This window comes from Amblyomma mixtum, chromosome 3, assembly GCF_055824585.1.
Source record: "Amblyomma mixtum isolate Tamu chromosome 3, ASM5582458v1, whole genome shotgun sequence".
Taxonomy (NCBI): Eukaryota; Metazoa; Arthropoda; class Arachnida; order Ixodida; family Ixodidae; genus Amblyomma; species Amblyomma mixtum.
The window spans coordinates 64470309-64496011 of NC_143014.1; the positions used below are offsets into that span (position 1 = coordinate 64470309).

General features: G+C 50.1%; 1 pseudogene; it reads left to right on the forward strand.

Annotated features, from left to right (window-relative positions):
• The first annotated feature begins 18538 nt into the window (after positions 1–18538).
• Positions 18539–19392, forward strand: LOC149350449 (uncharacterized; annotated as a pseudogene).
• Positions 19393–25703: the final 6311 nt, after the last annotated feature.

Here is a 25703-nt window from a genome sequence, read left to right on the forward strand (position 1 = left end):
GCACGAGTCATCAGTCACACATGCCTTGCTACGAGCGATGGAGGAGAATGGACGCCAGCCTCAAGCCAGACCAAACAACGGAGAAAGCCTTGAACCGAGAGAAGGAAGTGGAGGGAAAACGCTGGAGAGATATACTGCATCGCCTTCTGGACGTCGTCTTATTTCTAGCGAAAATGAACCTTCCTTTCCGTGGGCACAGAGAACACATGGAGTCGAACAACAGGGGTAATATTCTTGAACTGGAGGAGTTTCTTTCAAATTACGACACCACTATGAAGGAACATTTCTCTGAAGTTAAGACTACTATCCCTCCCGACGGAAGTCTTACCTCACATCTGTCGCCGCAAACGAAAAATGAGTTTATCCAACTCTTGCATAGATACACGAAGAGGAAAACTGGAAAAAAAATACAGGAGGCTCAATATTTTGGCATTTTGCACGACACAATTCCGCACTGTTTCGCACGTGGACCGTATACGTCAGGTAATTAGGTACGCGAGCATCTATGACGGCGAAGTCACAGAAGTGTCATTCTTAGGCTTTGTTGACAAAGAACGAAAAACTGCTGCTCAGATCACACAATATATTAACAAACAACTCAAAGACGACGGATTGGACATAAGCTTTTGTCGCAGCCGACTTTACGACAACGGATCAGTCCGGGGTTCACGGTGGCGTACAGGTCAGGATCAAGGAACGATGTAAGCTACTGAAGGATGCTGAAGTGCAAGTAAAAAATCTCAGCCATACGAGGTGAACGCTCACTACGACGCAGTGCATGAAGCAGGAATTAGCAGCAAGCAGCTAATCTCGACGCTGGAAGCGCTGCTAGATGCGAAGTACAACGTGGAAACGAGGAAGAGAGTATTGACTTTGGCCACTTCTGCATGCGAATTTTGTTGTTTTTCCGTCTTTCTGGTCGGAGGTCCTACAGGAAGTTAACCAGACACAGAAGTACTTGCAGTCTCAGCTTCCAGCACTGCACCCTGAAGCTCAAATCTAAAAGGATGCTCCTGAAAGAGCAGCGTGTTCAAGTGATGGAAAAGGCCATCGCCCAAGCCACGGCAAAATGTGAACAAATGGGACTGAAGTCCATTGTCAGTTTGGACTGACACTGTCAATGGACTGAAGTCCATTGAAGCAGTTGTCAGGAGAAACAGCAAGGGTCGCTGGCCTGAACTTAACAGAGAACGACACCTTGACCGTTTCCACAGAGAGAAGGATACCCGGTCAAAGGCTATCGAGGAGGTGACATCGGTTTTCAGCATCACTGAGCCTGTTTCCCTGATATTTGAGAACATGAAAACGCTTCAACGTTGACGTCTAGTCCTACTGAAATATATGGCGAGTTTTGAGGCCATGAAATCGTTACATAGATCCTAGCTGGGGTATCTCGTTTAACTGCACGAAATTTTATTTAAAAAAAAAAGGTGAATTGTGTGAGAGCAGTGATATCAGATTATGCGGCTTTGTGTCCACTAGAAACTCGGCATCGTGCAAAATTCCGCTGCTAATTAGCAACGACATGTTGAGTAAATGTTTGATAAGCAATTATAAACGGCACAATGCAAACCTGAAAATCAAGCCAGAAATTTCCAAAGGTAAAAACTTGCGCAAACAGTAGAAGAAGAAGGAGACGGTACAACAGGACAGAGCGCTCTGTCCTGTTGTACCGTCTCCTTCTTCTTCTACTGTTTGCGCAAGTTTTTACCTTTGGAAATTATGAACCAACTCGCCCAGAAGAAAGTACTTATCAAGCCAGAAAGTCATGTCTGCTAGCTAAACCGACAAAAACTTCGAAAAAAAAAATCGCCTTGGGTTTTAGAGCCTGCAATAGTTTGGCACAACGGGCGGCCCAGAGCCGAAACGAATATTAAGTATCGCACCATTGACGTTGATCTCACCACCCTCCGCTTTGCAAGTGCAGATAGCGGTAGCGCAAGACCTCGCTGGCATTGGCTTCATCGCGGTCTTCACTTTTTTGCATGGTAACACCAAGAACCGGAACGAGGCATGCTCTATTCCGTTCTCAGCTGTTAAATGTTTGTTTACCCATTGTTGTGATCGGGGGCCCAGCCAGCGGAGAACGGCGAGCCGGGCTGGCGCCATCGGGCTACGCTGACCTTTCGGAAAGCGCTGCTGTTTTTCGGAGAAGACGCAAGGAAAAGCTGGCCTGGGGGCGGCTTCTGGCGACGGCATCGGCGTGAACAAAGGCTCTAATCCCCTTCGCCGGCGATGCTGAATGCGGCACTGGTGCCGAACTGCGCTCTGCTGTGGACTAGCAGAGGAGACGGCGACGGCGGAGGCGACGGCGACGGCGGCGCCAACCCCATTGCCCGCGTGCGCCCTGAGCAGCCGACAAAGCGGGGGTGGTCACGGCGGATTTGTCCCTTCCACCGACCTGAAGAGGTCACCGGTGGGAGCCGTCAGCACTCACGTCTCCCACGATCAGGATCGTCACTCAGCAGCGAACGACCTTTGGGCCTGGTTGGCCTGCGTCAAACCAAACAGTTCGCGATGGCCAGGCGCCAAGTTCCTCCTTGCCAGTGTGTGTGTCTGTGCGGTGTGCGTGGTCACGTGGGGAGGGCGGAGCCTAAGAAGAAGCTAAAGGCCCATTGGACGCTCAACCAGAGATAAGATTCCCTAGCAGGGTGCCTGGGGAATGTGAACTGCATTTAAGCAGCAATCTGTGCTGTGTCAGAGGGCTTCTTCCCTGACCTCTTGTCGGGAGCTTCATCCCTTTTCTGACTTTTGGTCCCCTTGTTACTTGTAAATAATGTAAATACACCCCTCCAAGTTCTTGCTTCTCCTGAAGACTTCCCTCCGTAGTCTTCCTGCTTCGTCCTCATGCGGTGAAACCCACGGTCCCGATCCACCAAGCACATCAACTGGTGGCAGCGGTGGGATGCTGCTGCCCCAAGTACATCAACTCAGTTGATGTGCTCGGGGCAGCAGCATCCCACCGCTGCCACTAGTTGATGTGCTCGGTGGTCGGGAGCATCCCACCGCTGCCACCAGTTGATGTACTTGGGGCAGCAGCATCCCACCGCCGCCATCAGTTGATGTGCTCGGGGCAGCAGTATCCCTCCGTAGTCTGCCTGCTTCGTCCTCATGCGGTGAAGACCCTGGTCCCGACCACCGATCACATCAACTGGTGGCAGCGGTGGGATGCTGCTGCCCCGAGCACAAACTGGTGGCAGCGGTGGGATACTGCTGCCCCAAGTACATCGCCATGTATGTATTTACATATTTATCCCTGGCAATGGCATTACGCGCGCTTTCAGGCGAGAAATATAGAGCAAAACGATGCGCTAGGCACACCAGTCATAACCGAAGCAGGAGTGTCCTCACTGTTAAATGACGACAGAAAGTGCAGTGGTCCAGACAGAATTCCGAACTGCTTCCTGAAACGTTAGCTGAGCCTATAAGCAAATATTTATGCCCTGTGTACAATAAATCAATTTTCGAACAGTGTCTTCAGCAGGATGCAAAATTGCCAAAATTAGTGCCAGTTTACAAATCGGGTGATACTGCTTGCCATTCTAATTATATGCCTATTTCCCGCACATGTACTTGGTGTAAAATAAGGGAACATATAATTTTAAATACAGATTTCATCGAGGCAAATAATAATCTCCACCCCACCAACATGCCTTCAGGCACGGCCTGTCTCCCGTTACGGAACTTGTTGAGAACCTGCATGATTCCGCTAAAGCAATTAACAACCAAACACAAATAGATGTGATTTGCCTGGATTTTTTCAAAGTCCTTTGATCGTGTCAGACATTCCAGACTGTTACTAAAGCTTAACATATATTAGGAGACGGGCAAACTGTTCAATAGATCATCAGCTCTTATTTATTGGACCACCGCCAGTTTGTTCAGTACGGTACCAACACTTTCGAAATTGTGTGTCCTTTCTGGTGTATCCAGGGCTCCGTTTAGCCCTATCCTATTCCTTTTGTTGATAAACAACATAATTAATCAGGCAGGATCCAAGGTATTCACAGACGAATGCGTCCTGTACAGAGCAGTACAAAACTGGCAAGATCAAATAAGTCTTAACAGGGATTTTGGCTTGATAATCCAATGGTGTGTGCAACTGGCAAATGACCATCAACTGGATAAAACAGTTTCAATGTCAATAACAAAAAAAAAGCCAACTTATAGCTATTCGCACGGCTTTGACAGCGCCATGCTTAACACTGTCATTGTTTATAGTGTACTTGGGCGTCTATCATCAGATCTACGATGGTCGGCTCATGTGGAGCACGTGGCAAACAATGCGATGCGAAAGTTTGTTTCTAAAACAGGCGCTGCGGCACTCTACGAAAGAACTCATGTTTTTGGCTTATGTGACGATGATTGGTTCGATCTTCGAATACGCGAACGTGACGTGGTTTCTTTTATCCAGAATCAAATAACTAGACTCGAAGCTGTAAAGCGAAAAGTTGCGCGTTTTTATGTGTAACACATATATGCGCACCGACTCCCCGACGCAGATGCTTTCTGAGATCGATACACTAACCGGTCGTGCGATGCTTCACCGTCTGAAAATTTTCCATATCATCCTGCATAACAATTGAACTTGAAGTAAGTTATGACACCTACATTTCCTTTAACACTTCCAGAGAATCCCGTTGTAAGCATCAGTTCACACTTCAAGAATATTTTCCCGCTATGATTGTGGTTCCTCAGTGGGCACAGGCCGCTAACCGCCGCGGGTTCGGGCTACGCGCGCGCCAAAGGCCCCGATCAGCCGCCACTCCATGCATCCTGGGGCACCACTGCAGCGCACTCAACCTTCGCAGGGAGGAGAGCGACTCGCCGCAAAGAGGCAGGCCTCCAAGTTCACAAAGGAGACGTTTATTCACGCCGTCCTCCAGCGAAACACACACTTAACAGTCACCCGATCCCGGGGACACGCGAGAAGCAAGCTCCGCTGCGCACACGGAGCGGGGCAATGCGCGCCGCTAGGACGCAGCTTCAGAGGAAAAGGTCCCCGCGGCGGTGCTGGGACCTCTCTCGCGGCGAGTGTTGGGTCGTTTTGCGAAAGAGAGTTGGCAATAAACGCAACGTCCTGCCGTAGGTCGCTGGACCCCACTAGACAAGCTCCAGCCGCTGTAAGCAAGGGCGTCCGCAGAACTTTTTCCAGGGCGGTGCACCCGATGTCTGGGTATGGGTGAGACGGTAGGTTGGTAGTTGTTTTCTACTAGGGCATAAAGAATATCCGTAATTCCAGGGGGGGGGGCAACCGCCCCCCCTTGCCCCCCCTTCCGGACGCCCATGGCTGTAAGTCAAGGACCCTGAATTGGCGAGCTCGAGTATGCGCTGGTCTGAACGGGCAAAGGCCGGCGTACAAGAACAGTACAGCGTACGCATCTTGCGCTGTCTCGGCGGAACCTCTCTCTGGGCTCCGCTCGGAGAGCGCCGCGAGCCGCACGGCCGCCGAGTCGAGTCCAGAGTTTATTGGTTTGGTTTATTGGGGTTTAACGTCCCAAAGCAACTAAGGCTATGGGGACGCCGTAGTGAAGGGCTCCGGAAATTTCGACCACCTGGGGTTCTTTAACGTGCACTGACATCGCACAGTACACGGGCCTCTAGAATTTCGCCTCCATCGAAATTCGACCACCGGCGGCCGGGATCGAACCCACGTCTTTCGGGTCAGCAGCCGAGCGCCATAACCACTGAGCCACCGCGGCGGCTCGAGTACAGAGTAACAGGTTGTAGTTTGAGGCATTTTAAATGAGTAAGAAAAAGCAGCTCGTCTGCACCACTACTGTATCGCGAGTATATATAATCCCAATTGTAATATAAGAGATGATGGCCGAAAGCAATTGCGATTTTGGGGTTTTTCCACCCGAAGGTGGAAAGAAATCGCAGGGATGAGCTACTACAGCGACCTACAGCCGTGGGAACTGGCCCGGGGAGGCTCCCCTGATCCCCCCTGGGAAGTAGCAGGTGGGGGTGGGCAATGCGGAATGGGAAATCTGTTGTCAGGTGTTAGGTTATGGGCGTTGCGGTGGAACTGTGCACAGCGAGTTTTTGCCATGATCTTTTCTGACTCCTTTTTAGGCCTGTCTGGCCAATGGTGCGGCCCTGCTTGCGGGGTGCATGTTCACCCACCGGGCGCACCCGGGCTCCGACCACGGAGACAGGAGAACCATCACGGGGGTACACCGACCTGGGGCCGCTCCCCGACGTCTGGTTCCATAGCCAGTACCAATCACAGGCCAGTTCGTTGGTTCTTCCGAGTCGCAGAGGAGTTTTCGATCCTACTTGCTACTTGCCGCCGAGTGTTTTTCGTGGTGTTTAAGACACCGGAAGTATGTATGATGTGATCCAACCTGAGGAATCTCTGATCGCTGACCTACTGGCCCACCGGCCGTTCCCACGGAAGCCCATCCGTGCTTCCGCCAACCAACCACGCGTGCACGTCTTTTCTCCCCTTGCTTGTTCCACGCCTACAGAGGAGGCAGTGTTCGAGGCAGGGCTGACAGGGCTACATACCAAGAACCTTAGGGTGATGTATCGGTGACCGCTAAAACTGTACGGTGCACGCCAGCCAGTCTGGCAACGTAATAAACGTGAGTTGTTCCATGGCTACTGCACGTGTAGGTCTCTTGTATACATGGTGTCAGAAGTGACCAGTTCTCGCGCCAAAAAATGACGGAGCTTCCGCCTCCAGAACCGTTACGATTCGGGGATAATGTGGCGGACAACTGGACTCGATTCAAGCAGCGGGTAGAGCTCTGCTTCATCGCCACTGAGTACACAGAACCAGGAAGACAACGCAGCAACAAAAGCCGCCATTTTGCTTCACCTCGCCGGCCAAGAGGCAATCCACGTTTACAACACCTTCGATCTTACCGCTGAAGACAAGGACTACGACAAGCTAGTGCAAGCTTTTTAAACCTACTGCCTACCGCAGAGCAATGAAATGTTCGAGCGCTACGTGTTCCGGAACCGCACGCAAGCCGAAGGTGAGCCTTTCGAGCACTTCTATCGAGACCTGCAACTGTAATCGACGACCTGAAATTTTGACACCCTTCGGGAATCGATGCTGTGTGACCAAATAGTGTGCGGCACATCTAGTAGGACGCTGAGGAAAACGTTCTAGCCAAAAAGGACTTGTCACTCACCACAGCCGTCGAGTGGGCAAAGGCTGAGGAAATCGCTGCCGCAAAAAGCAAAGTATGGAGTGATGACAAGAGCGTCGACGCAGTGGTGGAAGATGAAAGCAAGCATCAGCAGCACAGGAACGACGCGCCAGGTTACGGCAAAGGGAGACACTAAGAAAAGAAATGCGGATACTGCAACCGCTCGCATAGGCCTCGCGAGTGTCCAGCATATAGGAAAAAATGTGCTAGGTGCGGAAGGCAATCACTTCGCAGTTTGCTGCTAAGCAAGAGCAGCGGATGTTAACGAGGTTGCCGAGCGACCGGACGACAACGACGACTTTACCGTGCTGCACGTATCTATAGCATGCAAGAAAGCGAGCGCTGCTGAGGCGCGCGACTGGGAGGTATACCGACTCGTATTTCGGGACGGGAAGTGCGGCTGAAAGTCGACACCGGTGCGCAGGCCAACCTGCTGCCGCGCGGCTTGTTTGAAGCCTTGGGAACCAAGCAGCAGCCATAGCCAGCCAGAGCCGTACTACGCAGCTACGGCGGGAATGAAATCGTGCGTATGGGAAAGGTATGCCTCCCGGTTCGGATTGGCGCCGACACTCGACTAGTGAAATTCTTTGTTGTGAAGAAGGGCCGTCAGGCGATCTTGGGGCTGCAGGCTTGTGAGCAGTTTGGTCTTATCAACAGAATCAGAGCAGTAAAAAAAGATGAGGCCTTGTCCGAGTGCGTTCGCCGGCAGTATCCCAAGTTGTTCACGGGCATCGGAAAACTGAAGCGGGAATACAGCATGACTCTTCAAGATGGCGCCCGTCCTGTCGCCGAGCCAGCGCGGCGGGTACCTCACGCAATTCGACCGCGGCTGAAAGAGGAGCTTGATCGCCTGGAGGCTGCAGGCATCATTGCCAAGGTTCGAGAGCCATCTGACTGGGTAAGCCCACTTGTTATTGCTCGGAAGAAGAACGGTCAACTTCGTGTTTGCATGGATCCCAAAAAAGTGAACGAGGCTTTGAAGAGGGAACGCTTTCAACTTCCGCGCAGGGATTCCAACACACACGCACACCCACAACACACACACCACACAACACACACACAACAGTGGATTCCATGAAATCCCGCTTGATGACATAACCTCGAGAATTTGCACAGTTAGCAGTCCATTTGGTCGTTACCGGTTCCTAAGGCTACCTTTTGCTATTTCATCAGCTCCAGATATATTTCAAAGGACAATGACAAGATTTTCGACGGGCTACGAGGGGTACGCATCTACATCGATGACATTTTGGTTTGGGGTGCCTCATGGGAAGCACCAGGAAAGACTGTACAGAGCCTTGGAAACGGCCAGTGCTGCTGGCCTCACTCTTAATTGGGACAAATGTAGGTTCGGAGTGAAACAGATCGACTTCCTTGGAGACAGAATAAGAGAGCAAGGCATCAAACCAAACTCCGAACTGGTAGAGTGCCTAGCCCATTGCCAGAAACCAGCTACGAAAAAGGAAGTCCAGAGGCTACTTGGAGCAGTCAACTATTTCAGCAAGTATTTGCCGAACTTAGCTAGTCAGACAGAATCATTCGTGGTCTGTTGCGTGAGGACTCTGTTTTTGAATGGACTAGAGCGCACGACATCGAGTGGGCCCGTCTAAACGAAATGCTCATTCAAGCTTCTGCACTTGCTATATTTGATCTATATTTACCTACAAAGCTGTCCACTGACGCATCCGCCTTTGCATTGGGTGCAGCCCTTTCCCAGCAGCATGATAGCGACTGGCGGCGTGTGGGCTACGCGTCAAGGGTCCTGGCAGAAACTGAGCGCAGATACGCAAAGATTGAAAAGGAAGCCCTTGGAATAGTGTTTGGCTCTGAGAAGTTTAATGAGTTTGTTTTGGGCCGAATAATCACTATAGAGACCGATCACAGTCCATTGATATCTATCTCGAGGAAAGGACTCGGAGACATCCCGCCTCGACTTCAAAGGCTGTTCCTGCGACTGCTGATATACTACTACCTGTTGCAATTTGTTCCTGGGAAGAAACTGGTTATTGCTGACACTCTTTCCAGGATGCAAGGAAAATGCTTGTCAGATAACTTCTCAGATGACTTGGAAGTACACGCCATAAGTGTCTCGGAGGACTGGGTGAGCAAGAGAACAATGTACCAATTGAAAGATGCCACAGCTAGGGACCCGGAGCTGCAGCAAATCATGGCAAAACTGCAGGCGTCACAGTCTTTGAACAGGGGGTGGAAAACGCACACCAGTGAACTGTCAGTGGTGGAAGGTGCGTTGTTGAAAGGTACCAAAGTTGTCATTCCTTCCGAGCTTCGAAATAAAATGCTTTGTCGGTTGCATCGAGGGAATCTGGGCATAGCGAAGTGCAAATCACGAGCACGCAGCCTCATGTACTGGCCCAGGATGGCAGCTGAAATAAGAGAAATGGCTGAGCGGTGTCCGACTTGCCAGATACATGTATACAAACAGCCTGCTGAACCTCTGCTGCTACGGGATACGCCCAGTCGCCCCTGGTACAGGGTGGGAGCTGACTAGTGCGAGCATGCTGGGAAGCATTACCTTGTTGTGTACGATGCCTACTCTAACTATCCTCGGTGGAGGAGTTGAGCGGAACCACAACTACTGAGGCCATAAACAAAGCAGGCCTGCACAGTCGGATTTCTCCCGTATGCCAGTGACCCAGCCAGCTCTCGGTCGCCTGAGGCAGGATAGAGGGAAAAAGGAGAACAACGCTGGACGCTGGCAGAGACCGCGCAAGACAACGGCGGGAAGGCTGCATTCCCACATGATACATAGTTTTTTTTTCCCTGCGAGCTGTGCGTGATTGGAACGCTTTAGAGAAGACTGTGGTCGCACAGTCCACCGCTGACCAATTTGTTGAATTTTAAGTCAAAACTGTGTTTTGATCAACGAGTAAGTGATGTTATCATTAATGCTTTTGTCATCCTTTTCTTGCCGTGTATAATGGCAATATGTGATGATGTGAATCTGTGAAGCTGTGAATGATGTTATCATTTTTATATTCATGTGCTTGTCTTTCTTCTTTGCTGCACCGCCGCCCGCACACTTAAAACGAATGTTCTAGCGCTTGGCGTGCTCTGAGGTCAAAGCCGCTGAGCATCGGTCACTGAGTCCGAGACCTTGCTGTATAGTGTGTTAGCGACGACTGATGATAGCGGGTGTCCTGCAGCCACCCTAGCAAGGCTTTAGACCCAGCGGCCGACGCTCAGCGGCTCTGATGTCAGTGCAAGCTAAGCGCGAGAGCGTTCGTGTTAAGTCTGAGGGCGGTGGTACACGATATGAAGCCGAGCTAAGTTGATTAAGTATTACTTTCTGTCCTATTCAATGCTGTTAACATAGGTCTAATATCGTTCTATACTTTTCAGTTACCCGTTGTACCTTTATGTGAATGCCTATGTGTCTGAACGTCTGCAGGCCCTTCTAACCCACTCCTGCAAAAATCCCTAAAGGGATTGACAGTATCACAAAATAAAAATGTGATGGCGTCCCAAAGTCACGTGCTTTCTCTCGATCAATCAAGAAATTTCACGAGGAATTTCAAATTTGGCGCTGCTCTCTGACTTGTCAATCGGGGTCACATGACCCTGATGACATCATCATTAATTGACTAATCAGGGAATGCCACTACAGAGAATAAGGAAACAGCATGACAACAGCCTAAATAATATCGCGTTAATAAACCCCCTGTATACCTGCTACATCCGCGGTCCCTGCACTGTTAGCAAAAAAACACCCAAAAGGGAGTAAATGGTTTGTCCTCTAACGCACACCCAAACGGAGATTTTTTTACTCCCTATGTATGGTGTTTTTTAATTACTCCCTTATATAAGGGAGTTATTTTGGAGTATAAGGGAGTAAATTTTTTACTGCCCACAGAAATGGAGCCCAAAAATGCCGTCATGTTTATTTACTCTCATTCAGGCTCATTCTTACAGCAGTGTCAGCGGCGGAAACAGGCAGTAGCTCTGCGGGCAGCCGGCAACCCAACTTGGGAAACTGCGCTGCCCTAATGTGACCCCGCGACACGCATTCTTTGGGCCGTCTGCAAGCCCAGCGGCGGTGTAGGCGGCGGGTATCGTCTGCTTGTCTTCTTTTGCTGTACGAGATCGTTTGGTTGGCCATGTTCGTAGATAAAGGGATGTAACATTATAATCAATAGTTGAAAACTGAAAAGGAGTCGCTGGGTAGTTTCACGGTCATGCACATGGGCGTCCGGAAGGGGGGGCAAGGGGGGGCGGTTGCCCCCCTTGGAATTACGGATATTATTTATGCACTAGTAGAAAACAACTACATAGCTGCCGCCTCCCCCATAACCGGCCATCGGGTGCACCCCCCTGGAAAAAGTTCTGCGGACGCCCTTGGTCATGCATCACGCTATTTTGGACCAAAAACCAGAGCAGAAAAGTTGGAAGCATCCCTTATGGAAGTTTGGAATGGTCATGTTTGCCTTCATATTCACTTCATTGGATTGGCTTTTCAATATGACTTGGAAAAAATGTAGCTTCAACAGCTCAGTCAAGAGCTCAGCGTTGACACTATGTTCTATCACAGTTCCATGTACATGCAACACATAATCTGTTGCAACACACTCGAGAAACACACTGAAAAAAGCCTGTAAGAATTAGGCCTATTCGGGGGCTGTAACAGGGTGGCGACACTAACAAAGGAAAGTCAGGTATGGTTAGAGCACTGGAGGCTTCACAGGAGCAATTAAATTATGTAGCGTACTGTAGCGGAAAACGGCGGCAAGCCAATATCTTGTACCGCGGCAGGCGGCCGTTAAAGAGCGGAAGAGAGCAGAGGTCCAGCGACGATGGTAACCAAGCGGTCTTCACTCACCGCCATTATCAGACTGACGACGGACCACAAGCAGGCGAGACGCTAGGGGGCGGGGGGATTTCACAAAATGGTGTTTTTCTTTACTCCATTTCGACACTGATGGAGTATTTGGCACAATTAACTCCCTTTCTAGACTGAAGTAAATGCAGGTAAATCCTCATTTTTTCCATTATCCCCTCATGGGAGTAAAATGAAGGACAGTCCACCTTTTTACTCCACACTCATGGAGTAAATGTTTTCACAAATGGAGTAAAAAGGGTGGCCTCCACCATTTATACTCTCTTTTGGGTTTATTTTTGTTTACAGTGCAGGGTGGTCACATAATAGCGGAGGACAGCTGCGCGTGGCCATCTGGGGTCCAGAACCATGCACTGCACATAGCTGCAGTGCGGACACGTCGAAGCTCGTAAATTTTTATCTTTCCTATTTATTTATTCCTTTGTACATACTATCGGTTCAATCTGGACCAAGATAAAAGTGGGTACAAGCATCAAACTGAAGTAAACACAGTCCGATACGATAAAACAATCAGCACAGTAATACAGTCAATAAAATATAGTTAGTAAAGTACAGTGAATAAAATATGCAATCTATATGCATTATTGCTTTAAATATTTCGAAGGAAGGGTAGCAAACTGCTCTTGGTATTGTGCGTCCCCAACCTAGTTTGAAAGGCTATTCCGGTCCGTTGCTGTGACAGGGAAAAAAGGCGTATTTTTTTCATGGTTTTATTTTATTGGTCCAAAAAAATATACAAAACATTATAAATGTACAGACGTGGGTCCCAAAGTCAAAGACTGCACCGGGACCCTCGATAAATCAATAATACAAGAAATATAATAAGGGAGTAATTACCAATTGACATCCACCCAAGCGCAGCCATATGGCTACAAAGGAAAGCTATACAGCTTTCTCAGAAACTTCGCAGTTAAAGAAAAATTCGCCCTGGTCCGGGGTTCGAACCCGGGACCACCGCTTCATCGGAGCAGTCGCTCTACCAATTGAGCTAACCGGGACGGCAAGCTTACGGTAGGGCGAGAGCGAATTGATCAATAACTCGAAGTGGGAACAGTGTTGGCCAAATATTTAGGGGAATCCCCCAAGGTGGAGTAGATTTGTACTTTATGGCTTGCAGACGCTGAGCGCACTCTCTCCTAGTTTTTTTTCCTCCATGGCTGCGCGCGCGCGGGGGAGACGGCCCTCTTCGGCTCGGGATTTTGGCCGCGTTCGAACGTGTCGCGCGACGCTTCGCTCTTCGCTGGCGGGCAGCCTCGTGGTGGGAACACGCTCCCGCCAGCTCGTCCCGTCCGGCCTCGGAGTTTCCCCCTTGCCCTGGCGGGGGCGAACGTTCGCTCGTAACCGTGCTGGTGAGACGGTTGTCCTCGATTCCTCAGCTCATTTTGTTGCTAGCTGGTGTTTTTGTTGTAGCAATAATTGCATTGTTTGTGTCAGCCAGTGTGTCATTCCTTTATCCCCTCAGAGCAAGGCCCGCGGTGGTCGGCATGCTCTCGGTAGCGCTCGCGACCACGGGGTGGGGACCAGCGGTTTGAACTGTGTCAGCCGCGATTAAACGGGGAAAAGTATTTATACCCCCAATTAAAACCGCACACACTCCAGTATTTGTTTCACCGTTGACCAGCCCTCCCGAAACCCATCACTAAAAATATTTGTTGCACGTTAAAACACGCATATACAAAACAGCTGTCCCCTGCAGCAATATCGCAGCACCATACAACTGCGCCAAGGGGAGCGAAATGGCGTCGTTGTCATATCACCCATCAGTATGGCGCATGGCGCACGTGCATCAAAAGGAACCCTAGCAGAAAAGAACCAGTATAGCTAAGAATCCGGACAAAATCCAGGAAAATATGGGCTGGATGCCATGAATATATTTATTCATTATAAAAGAGCTCCAAAATTTAAAAAGAACCAAGTGGCCACAGTTCGCATACCATGGGCAGTACGCCTTCAAACGTGCAGCTCATGATCGAAATATTCATCCGGCGGCGCAAGCACAGGTGGTGAAATTAATTCGGCGGTTCCTGAGTGCACTCGCGCTATACGATGCGCTGTCGTGAAAAGAACTGGCATTTTTACCATTTCTCCGCGGCGACGCTCACAAGAGAGGCCAAAGTACGAAAATGTTAGTGATATGTTAGTGATATATGTTAGTGATAAGAGCGCCACCTCACCTTACTGCTTGGCCTCCTCCAAGGAACCAGCCATGCCAGCAATGGAGTCGGTTGTTGCATGGTGCCTTTGGAAGCCCGCCTGCTGTTCGGAGCCACCGCCGTAGCTCAGGTGGTAGAGCACCGGACGCGAAATTCGGAGGTCATGGGTTCGGTTCCCACCGGTGGCATGTGGTTGTTTTTAGTGCGCTAGCACTTATAGTGGCCATTCCCCGTCTTTGGGAGTTGTGTGTTTGTCTGAAGTCGGTCATGTGGAAGGCTGCTCACCTGCCCACCGTGGCAGGTGGCAGCCCGTTTAATCGTGAGAGGCTGCCCAGGAACAACCTGGGTCGCCACCCAACACAGGCAACCCTAGTCCCACCGATGGCAACACTTGCCATAGCAACTGCATTGCGCCACTGCGCCAGTGCTCACCTGCCCGCCGGGTGGCTTACTTGCCAAGGTGTAGTCAGTGATAACCAGGCGAGAATCTGGGGCGCTAACTAGGCGGCACCACCCCTAAGGGCATTGAGCTAAGTGGAATGAGCAGCAGCAGTTAGCAGGAGAACTTGAGTTGGATGATGCTTTCACAGTAGCTAAACGGAAGAAGATGCTATGGTGGTAATTAGATGGTAGCCTGGTGCCACCTAGTATAGGCCGTGCTGCAACCGACAACTGCCGTCATGCAGCGCACATATCCGCATTGGCCTAATCGCCCAAATCAACTGACATTTTTCTTCTGCTTTCTAATCAATTATCTTTCAGCGATAAAATAATTACGCTATAATCCCCCTCTGATCAACACCACAAATAAAGAAAAATAGAAACGTTTCCCTATTCTCCTTGCAATTGGTTTCGTTGACTGTTGGCTTCCTTCATATATGTGTCAGAACGGACCCCTCATTTCCCTTTGTCTGCTGAATAGCGTAATGAGGACCTCGGTTCTGGCAGCCTTGACGCCTAGGCAGCATAAGAGGATTCAAGCACAGCTTCCGACCTCATCGTTCGAGCTCGTGCCACGTGGCACTCACGGTAATACAGGACGTACTACGTCCTCCGCTATGGACGAGGCCTTGTTTCACTGGATCAAAGCTGAACATTTCAGAATCCGTTGTCGAACAAACTGATGTCGTGGTGAGGCTTAGTTGTGCCGGAAGTCTTCACTGATTCCATTTCCGGCTTAAGCTACTCTGGGTGGGTGCACGCTTTTCTACTTAAAAAAAAAAAACGGAAGGTGACTGAACGACTATAGCAGCAGGAGAAAACATCGACAGTGACGATGATTGTGGGGGAATGCGCTAAACCAGAACGAACAAAGCGTATTAATTTGTACAGAGCCACTTGGAGCGGGTATAAAAAAGGGCAACACACATTAAGTCAGCCGCGGTCGGTAGAAAGTGAGTGGCTGGCGCGCGTGAAATTTCATTCCAATTCTCCCAAACGTGCCTGTGGCGGGTGCGTGCGACACGCACATCTGTTCACGGATTGCGATGACCCCGGAGGGTCGGATGCTACGTCTAGTTTGGGGTCTCTGCAGTTAGCATATGGCTGTGAGGTGCTCCTAACTTCAAGTATCTTTCGGGAAGTGTGCTAGCCACGCCTAAGAGCGCGCGGTTTCGATCTCGCCCGTGTGAAGCACCAAATTCCTTCCGCTACGTCGGCGACGAGAATGACATTTTCGAAAACATAAAAAACATAACAACTGGTATATTACATAAGGGGAGGAGGGGGGGGGGGGGGGGGGCTACAAACCTTTCAATGAATGCGGAACTTAACTGTAACAGTTAAAAAGCAAACAATTTAATATCAGATAACCTGCGTGCTAATTAACACGTCTTATCGGCATTCTGATGCACATCACCGCTGACAATGTTATGTAACAAAGAGTGGTGTTCCAACTCAAAAAGCCTAGCTATTCTAAAAACGGCAACCAGTCTTAGCTAAAACACCCAGTCTCTCGCGTGCGTGCGTCATAATCGTTGTTTAAAACTTGAGTTGTTGAAACTTTGCTTGTTAAACTGCTGGAATTGTCCGAATTGGAAACACAAAAGATAGCCGTAAAGATGCACAAAAGGCAGTCACTCACCTTCAGGCGTTCATTTGAGAGTGAATTGCACGTTATGAGACCTTAAATTGCTAAACGCAAGGCTGGCTGAAACGCAGCTACAATGCTTGGATGGGTAAAGTGAACAATCCCAAAAGTCAGCTAGGAACCATCGCGCGCGGTCAAGGTATTGCAATACCTCTATTATTGAACTTTAAAGAAAGTTGTGCTGTTACTGTGCGCCTCTTTACAGGCATAATATTGCATGAGATGCTACAGGTAAACGTCGGTGCGGTCTGTTGGGCTGGATTGTACAGCAAGGCGCACATTATGTACCTGATATTAATCGTTAATCATATAATTATTTAGCTGAAGTTAATCGCTAACTTTTTTATTTTTGATATTAGGGAGCAGCGTTATATTGCGAAACTCATGGCAGTAAACGTCTAAGGTGAGCTGCGTTTTCATGCCTTTTCCATCGGTATTGTGGTGCGAAATATCGACCACCAAAAATACGCTTGTGAAAGCTCACTGAGTTGGCTCTCCCGCATTCCATATTTATTAAATGGCTTCTCTCGCACTTCTCATGCATCAGATACAGGCCCAGTAGGTGTATTTGTTTTTGTAGATGAAGTTGACTTGACTTCGGCGGCGATAACACACGAAGAGACGCTATTTTATAATTAGGTAATATGGGAAAGCCGACTCAACAAGCTTTCAAATGCATATCATTGACGTTCGATATTTTCAACCTCATCGCCGATTGAGAAAATTTAAAAACAGGGCTCACCTTCGATGCTGACAGCCACTAATTTCGCAGTACAGCCTGGTCCCTAAAATAAAAATTTAAAAAATCATTAGTTAATGTAAGTTAATTGATCATCTAATTATTGATCCATATGGTGTAGTACATAACGTCCGTCTTGCTGTACAATCCCGCTCAACAGACCGCACCGATCTATTTCTCAAAGTTTTTAAAACAACCATGTGTAAAGGTTAAAAATAATTACCCTGTATTATACATACAGGGTAAATTTAAAAAAAAAACAGATATTGCAAATAATTTATCGAAGAAGAATATACCAGTCACCGCAATTGTTTCGCTTCAACAAAGAGAGTGGGAAAGGGCAGAGAAGAAGCTTCCTAGTAGCACAACGACAGGACCAGACAGTTTTCCGATTATGTTAACAAAGAAGCTAGGGCCAAAATATAAGTAAAATTTAAGAGAGGTAGTGAGAAAAATGATAATGGATAGGAAAACCCCCCATGGATGGCAACTAAGCAGGGTGAAATGATATATAAGGAAAAGAGGGGCAAAGCTCACGTAAACAACTACCATCCCATAATAGTGACGTATAATAGTGACGTCAGTGGTTTACAGGGTGGTGATGCAGATCATTAAGGACAGACTGCAGGCATCGGTGGAGAACGCGGGATGCTAGGGAAGCTACAAGATGGGTTCCGGAAACAAAGAATATTAGAGGACAATCTGTTTTCATTGACGCAGTGTATCCAGCTTGCTGAAAAGTAACACAGGCACCTATGGCTAGCGTTTCTGGATATCATTCACACCTCTTCTTGGGCTAGTTGGTGCATACTTGAATTAGAGAAAAACTAGCGCCAAACCATGCACACGTTTCGTCTTCGTGTTTTTCTTGTGGCGTGCATGGTTTGGCGCTAGTTTTCCTCTAATTCTGGACATCAAGAGAGCGTACGACAGCGTTATTCAAGAGGATTTGTGGGACATACGGGGCACATCGAATGTGGAAGACAGAACAACCAATCTTTTAAATGATGTCTATAAAAGAAACAAAGTGCTTATGAGATGGGGAAAATGTATCAGAGCCTATAGAAATACAGCGGGGGCTTAGGCAAGGATGTGATCTGGTTTGGTTTATGGTTTATGGGGTTTAACGTCCCAAAGCGACTAAGGCTATGAGAGACGCCGTATTGGAGGGCTCCGGAAATTTCGACCACCTGGTGTTCTTTAACGTGCACTGACATCGCACAGTACACGGGCCTCTAGAATTTCTCCTCCAAAGAAATTCTAGCCGCCGCGGCCGGGATCGAACCCGCGTCTTTTGGGTCACCTTTGTTTTTCATGTTGTACCTACAAGGGTTAGAGACCCAACTAGAGAAGAGCAGACTAGGCTTCAACTTTTCTTTTCTCAAGCAAGGAGAATGGATTGCATAGTCATTACCAGGACTAATGTACGCGAATGATTTAGTGTTAATGGCTGACAACAAGGAAGATTTGGAGAGGTTGATGGACATCTGCGGTACAGAGGGAGGTAGATTAGGTTTCAAGTTTAGTATGAAAAAGTTTGTAGTCATGACATATAATGATGAGGACAGCGAGCATAGGATGCAGGAGATCACTCTAGAGGTAGTGGATAAGTACAAGTATCTTAGGGTGTGGATAAATAACGGTGCTGAGTATCTGACGGAGTATGAAAAATATGTAATGACTAAAAGTAGTAGGAATGCAGCTGTCATGAAAGACAGGGCATCGTGGAATTACAATAGGTGACAAATGGTAAGAGGGATCTAGAAAGGGGTGACGGTTCCTGATCTACCTTTCGGCAGGGCAGTCCTGTGCATGAGACCAGAGGTTCAAGCAAGCTTAGAAACCAAACAACGCGGGGTAGGTAGGCCTGCTTTGGGAGCACATGGCAATACGCCAAATCAGGGGGTACAATGTGTTGTGGGATGGGCATCATTCGAGAGCAGAGAAGTTAGCAGAAAGATTTTGAGGAGCGGTCGAGAGAAATGGGGGAAAAGCGGTTGGCTAGGAAAGTTTGCAGTTAGTTGACCATGAGGAATGTCAACGCAAAATGGAGAAAGCGAACTAGAAAACTGACAAGCAAATATCTGGACAGCAGTTGGGGGGCAAATCATGAATTATCGGTAGAGAAAAAGGTTAAAAGAAGCAGAGAGGGCTCTGTGGAAAACAGGGATGCTGACTAAATCGGCGCTGTGAACATACAGAATGTTTAAGCAGGAAACTGCCAAAGAAAATATCTACGGTAATTCTAGGGGAAGCTCTTTGCTGTTCGAGGCCAGGACGGGAGTATCGCGGAGTAAGACATATCGACTCAGGTACCACGAGATAGATACGTTATGCGGCGCGCGTGGAGAGGAGGAGGAAAGGCTGAACACTTAATACTTTTCTGTAAAGGGCTGTAAAGGGACGACCCCACATAATGCGCAGGTCCACACGGGACGGAGAGGCAAGAAGACACCGTATGGCTCAGTTTAAACAAAAATGATGTAATCAATAATTATACATTGTACATCAGAGGCTGGGGTGTCCGAGCTTACGTGGTGACGCCGTCATGGGGGCGATGGAGGGGCTCCGGAGTTGCGATCCGTCGGTGGCTGGCAGAAACCGCGCGCCGTTAGCGCTTCGGCGCTCAAGGACCCTTTTTTGTGTCCGATCTCGTCCTTAGCGTGCCTTTCGTCCGCACTGGCCAGCTATCTCTGCTCCGCCGGCCACGCCCGATCTCCTGTCTCCCAGGCTGGATTGTTTCTTTCTTCCTCCTTTCCACGGTGGCGCCTGCGGCACCCCCGACCTCCCTCGTTGGAATGTCGTTTGTCTCCCGCCGGCAGCTTTCGTACCATTGTACCCCTTCAGTGGCTTGCCGCCGCTGGGGGCTCCGTCAACGCGGCGCCGCCGAACGCGGACCGTACCCCTTCAGTGGCTTTGCCGCCGCTGGGGGCTCCGTCTACGCGGCGCCGCCGAACGCGGACCGTTTAAGGGGAGACAAGGGAGTAGGACGGTTGAGCACAGAGAAGATTCCGCCGAAGATATGGGCCCTGGTAGCTCACGCACGGAACGTCACACTCGCTCACCCTCCAGAAGAATGTTCTCCGAACATTTGAGTCCAGGCAGCTCCCCTTCTTTTTCTGAATCGCCTCGCACATTCCGTCCGACAAAACACTTTTCGCTGCACACAACACCACTGCACTGCACCATATGCCGCAGCTGTCATAACTGGCGTCTCCAGGGGCAGCACTGATCTTCTTTCACAGACAAACATGAAACTCAGCACCCAAGCCTCTCCTTGCTAGTCCAAACTGGACGAAATAAATTTACCACAGTTACAAAGGAGCTCCCACTTCCAGCACAATCACGGCACAGACAAAAAAATATATAGATAACGAAAGGAAGTCGGGCATGTTCTGCATCCTGTGTAAAAGTGTTACTTAATGACAGAAAGGCTTAACTAGCAACTCCGATATTTTAACACATAAGCACATAGCAATGTTATGAGCTGCAGCATTACACAGTCTTAACCAGTCCCCAACTCCGCTCTGTTTACGCCATTAGTCCGACTTAGCTTTCCGATTTCGAAGCGGATATCGGCGTTCATGAGTCGTACCAAGTAATTCTGTGACCCCTTGTCTGCTTTGAGACTCGCGAGGGCTCGTGGCAGGAGCCTCTCTTGGCGTTATCTGCGCGGCAACCTCGCGCGCTCCTTCCTCCAGCAATGCATGAAGTAAATCCGGTGGCATTCCTGCCGTAACCTCTGGCGCTTGCCGAACAAATGCAGGAGAGGGCGTTTCTTGCGAACAATCTGCGCGCTCCGCTTCACTTCGGTCCCCATCAAAATCTGCGCTTTCCCCCTGCTCATTTCGTGAATACTGAACCGGTGCCGACTTGAGGCGATTTGCGTGTATCCTTATCAAGCGGCGGTTCACGTCTCGGACCCTGAAGTTTACCGGAGAAAGCTTCTCGACAACCTCGCACGGTCCTCTCCACCTCGTCTGGAACTTACGAGCCAACCCAATCTGTCTTTGGCAGTTTTCGATGTACACGCTGTCCCCCACATCAAACGGCGCGTCTCTAGCACCGCGATCGTGCACCTCCTTCCTGCGCTTCGCCGCTTTCTTTAAGGCCTCCTTTGCGATGTCCCTCGCCACTTGCAAGCGCGATTCTAGCTCAACCTTATAGTCGTCCAGTGAAGCGTATGGGACACGACGGGGGCCCTCTGGCACTTCACTAGGCTGGTCCGGGTCTCGGCCGTAGAGAAGAAAGAATGGCGATTCGCCCGTGCTCTCGTGTGCTGCGGAATTGTAGGCAAACATTGCATACGGGAGCCACAAGTCCCAGTCCCGCTGGTCGCGCGAAACAAAATGCGACAGGAACCCGGCCACGGTTTGGTTCAGTCGCTCCACCGCGCCGTTGCAAGCCGGATGGTACGGTGTTGTCTGCTTCTTAGTGATCTTAAGCAGCTCGCAAACTCTCCTCATTAGCTGCGACACGAAGTTCGTTCCCCGATCTGTCAAGAGTTGCCTCGGAGATCCATGTCGGAGCACGATCTGTTCGACAAATGCTCTTGCAACCGTGTCTGCTTTCTGATCTGGGAGTGCTACCGCTTCCGCGTATTTTGAAAGGTGATCGACAAATACTAAAATGTGCCTGTTTCCAGAAGTGGTCGTGGGCAATGGGCCCATTATATCCATACCTGTCCGCTCGAAAGGAGCCGAAACCTCAGGGAACGGCTGAATTGGTGCTGGCCTGCGTCCCTTGGGTGTTTTTCTTTCGAGACAGGAATGACACTTCGCACAGTAGTCTCTAACATCCTGTCGCATGCCACTCCAAAAGTACAAACGCTCGACGCGCCTGCGTGTCTTCGCTACTCCAAAATGACCGCCGCACGGCGCATCGTGGAACGCGCGAAGAACCCTTTCTGTCCACGACCGAGGTATGACGACTCTCTCCCAAGCGGTTTTCTCTGGTCTCCCTTTCCTGGTTGGCCTGGTGCGCCGACACAGGGTGCCGTCTTTGCCAATGAAATAACCTAGCTGTTCGGGGTGAGATGGTGCGCCCTCTAAGCTTTCGATTATTCGCTTGAGGTCAGGATCTTTGCACTGCTCTGTGCGTAATTCGGCGGGGTCGACTACGGGGACAAACTCATCTATAGCTGACACGGCAGCTGTACGGCTGAGCGCATCAGCATTCAGATGTGTCTTTCCTGACTTGTGCTCCACCTCAAAGCAGTATTCCTGCAGCTGTAGATTCCATCTAGCGAGTCGCGAGCTAGGGTCCCTGACACTCATCACCCATTTCAGAGGATGGCAGTCTGTGACTAGCTTGAATTGGCGGCCGTAAAGGTAGCATCTGAAGTGCTTTACTGCCCAGACAACGGCGAGGCACTCCCTTTCTGTAGCTCCGTACTTCTGCTCTGTGGGGCTCAGCTGTCGGCTAGCAAAAGCCACGGGATGTTCTTTGCCCTCGATAACCTGAGATAACACGGCACCAACTGCGAACTTTGACGCATCTGTGGCCAAAACGAAGGGCAAATTAAAATCCGGGTGGCGCAACAGCGGTGCACTCATTAGCTTCCTCTTCAGGGCCCCAAAAGCATCCTCCTCGTTTTTGCACCAGCGAAAGGCGACATTTTTGGCTGTTAAGGCAGTGAGCGGCTTAGCGAGCTTGGCGAACTCCTCTATGTGCCTTCGGTAGTAACCGATCAGGCCGAGAAACTGCCGGACCTGGCGGACACTAGTCGGGGATGGAAAATCCGAGACACACCTTAGTTTCTCAGGGTCCGGTCGCACGCCGTCAGCTGAAACAACGTGCCCGAGGTATTTCACCTCGTTTTTGAGGAATTGGCACTTAGAAGGCTTCAGCTGGAGACCAGCTCCTCTTGGTCGCACCAAAACCTGCTCAATATCGCGCAAGTGGTTCTCAAAACTGTCACTGTATATGATTATGTCATCCATATATACGAAGCACAGCTTCCCCAGAAGACCCGCCAGGATAACATCAGCGGTTCTCTGCCAGACAGCAGGGCTGTTGACCAGACCCATCGGCATTCTTTTCCATTCATAGTGCCCTGAGGGCGTGTTGAATGCCGTTTTCTCAGCATCTGCCGGATCCATTGCTATCTGCCAGAATCCCGCCGCCATGTCCACTACCGTGAAGTACCTGGCAGAGCCCAGCTGAGAAAGCGTCTCCTGTATATTGGGAATGGGGTATGGATCGATGCGAGTTACGGCATTTAGTTTGCGACGTAGTCCACCACCAATCGATACGAGCCATCTGGCTTTTCCACCAATAGTGCCGGTGCTCCCCATGGTGACTTGAGTGTTCGACAATGCCGCGATCAATAAGGTCCTGCACCTGCCGCTCCATCTCCTCACGTTGGGAGTAAGGAATCCTGTACGCACGTTGGTAAACGGACGATGAAGTGCCGGTTTCTATCCTGTGCTTTATAACGCCACAGCAGCCCAAATCCAGGTTGGACGCGGCGAATACCTCTGAGTAGTCGTTCAGCAAACCAGCCAGAGCCTCCCTCTCCCTGGATTTTACGTGGGAAAGATCGAACAACGCATTTGGAGGAGCCGACGGACTAGCATGCTCTACAGTTGCGAGTACCGTATCGGTGGGCTCATGTTTCTCTATCGCAGAGGTGAAGAAAGCCAATGTTTTGTTCTTGGGAAGGCTCATTGGCTGCTGGCTACAGTTAACCACCCGTAGAGGCACTCTGTGGGCGTCATTAACAGTCACGAGGCACGCGGCTGCCTTCAGGCCATTACTAAGAGAGTCGACCGGTTCAAGCACTCCCACGGCGCCGCTGTCTACATCTGCAGGCACATAAGCGTACAAAATGTGCTCCGACCACGGAAGGACGACCGCCTCATCGACCAGCTTTACGGCAACCCGCGAATATACCTTCTCTAATGATCCCACTGTTTGACGGGTGTCAATATCGGTACTGCGAACCTCAGCCCTGCTCCTGTTCAAAAACGGAACTTTTGAGCCCCCCGCATTAACTTCTTCTTCAGAGAATGAGACTACTACCTTCCCTTTTCTCAAAAAATCCTGCCCTAATATACCTGACACTCCGTTTGGCAGAGACACCGTGTCCGGGCATACGTAGCAGGGGTGCTCCAATGCAATTCCGCCGTGAGTGAAGTGTAACCGGTAGAGCCCACTTATGCCAAGAGGATCCCCCGTTATGCCTACAAATTTGGTTGCCATACCACCAGACGCTTCCAACACCTCGCGGTCCCCTTTCCTTCGAAGCGTGTTAAAGCTGCTTTCCTTAAGCAAGGTCACCTTTGACCCCGTGTCTATCAACAATTCCATGCAACAACCATTTAACTTGCAACGCACAACAGGGCATGCCTCGTCGGCCACACAAACCACCACCTCATTACCCACTGCTCCCTCCCCACGCTCATCAGGATGGGGAGGACAACCTAGTTTTTTGTCCCTGTATCTGGAGCCTCGCTGTAGGCTTGCTTAGGGCGTGTCTCGCCTGCTTCTCTTTGTGGCTCCCCACGGCGCACGTTTGGGCAGAACCTTGCGATGTGTCCGCGTCCCTGGCACGCGAAGCACACGATTTCTTCAAAATCTCGCATACCGCGCCTGTAGCTTTGTGGCGGTCTCCGGTTTCCAGCGAATGGGCGCCGTTGAGCGCCCGCTTCAACCTGGCGTTCCACCTGCTGAGATAGCAGCTGCTCTAAGCGATCTAACCGCTCTGTCAAGAGAGCAACCTCAGGGTTGGGCACCGCTCTCTCTATGACGCGAACTCTCGCTGCGGCCGCCGTTAGCGCCTCATTTCGTTCCTCATCCAATGCGGCCGCCACGGCTTGGTCGAAATTGCTCGGCTTGCGCGAGAGCACGAACCGGCGCACGGGGTCTTGCAGACCAGCCACAAACAAAGCGGTCATTTCCTCTTTAAGTAGATCCTCCGCGTATTTCTTCTTTAGCTGGTCTCCTTCCTCCTCCCTACTCAGCGTATCGCGCGCTAGGCGCTGAAGCCGCGACGCAAACGTTCGCACGTCCTCCCCTACCATCTGTCCGGCGTCACGGAACCTCTGTACCCGCACATGACGTGGTTCAGTGTCGAAATGCTCGAACGCGAGCTTCTTAAATTCCGCAAATGATTTTGTGGATTTTACTTTTTCGTCTCGCCAAGCAAAATAATGAGCAGCTCCTGCCATCTTACACCTCGCCATTCCCAGCATTTGAGCATCGGACCATCCCCCCATTTTCCCAATCTCTTCTAGCATGGAAAAGAAATCGCAGATTGGAACCCCTGTCTTATCCCCCGTAAACGTCGGAATGACGCTTCCTAATGCCAGCATGCTTGCCCCGAGCGACGGCTGTGGAGTGGGAGCTCCGTCAGTTACAGACATTTTTTCCGCTCCAGCCCTCCGGTGCCTCAAGCCTCTCAAATGGGGGTCAAAGTCCCACAATCAGTCCCGTGATTCCCCTTTGATTACAATTTTGAAGTCATGAATGTCGCAGCATTCAGAGGACATTTGCTTTTGAGACCCCACTCCTGACACCAGTGTGACGACCCCACATAATGCGCAGGTCCACACGGGACGGAGAGGCAAGAAGACACCGTATGGCTCAGTTTAAACAAAAATGATGTAATCAATAATTATACATTGTACATCAGAGGCTGGGGTGTCCGAGCTTACGTGGTGACGCCGTCATGGGGGCGATGGAGGGGCTCCGGAGTTGCGATCCGTCG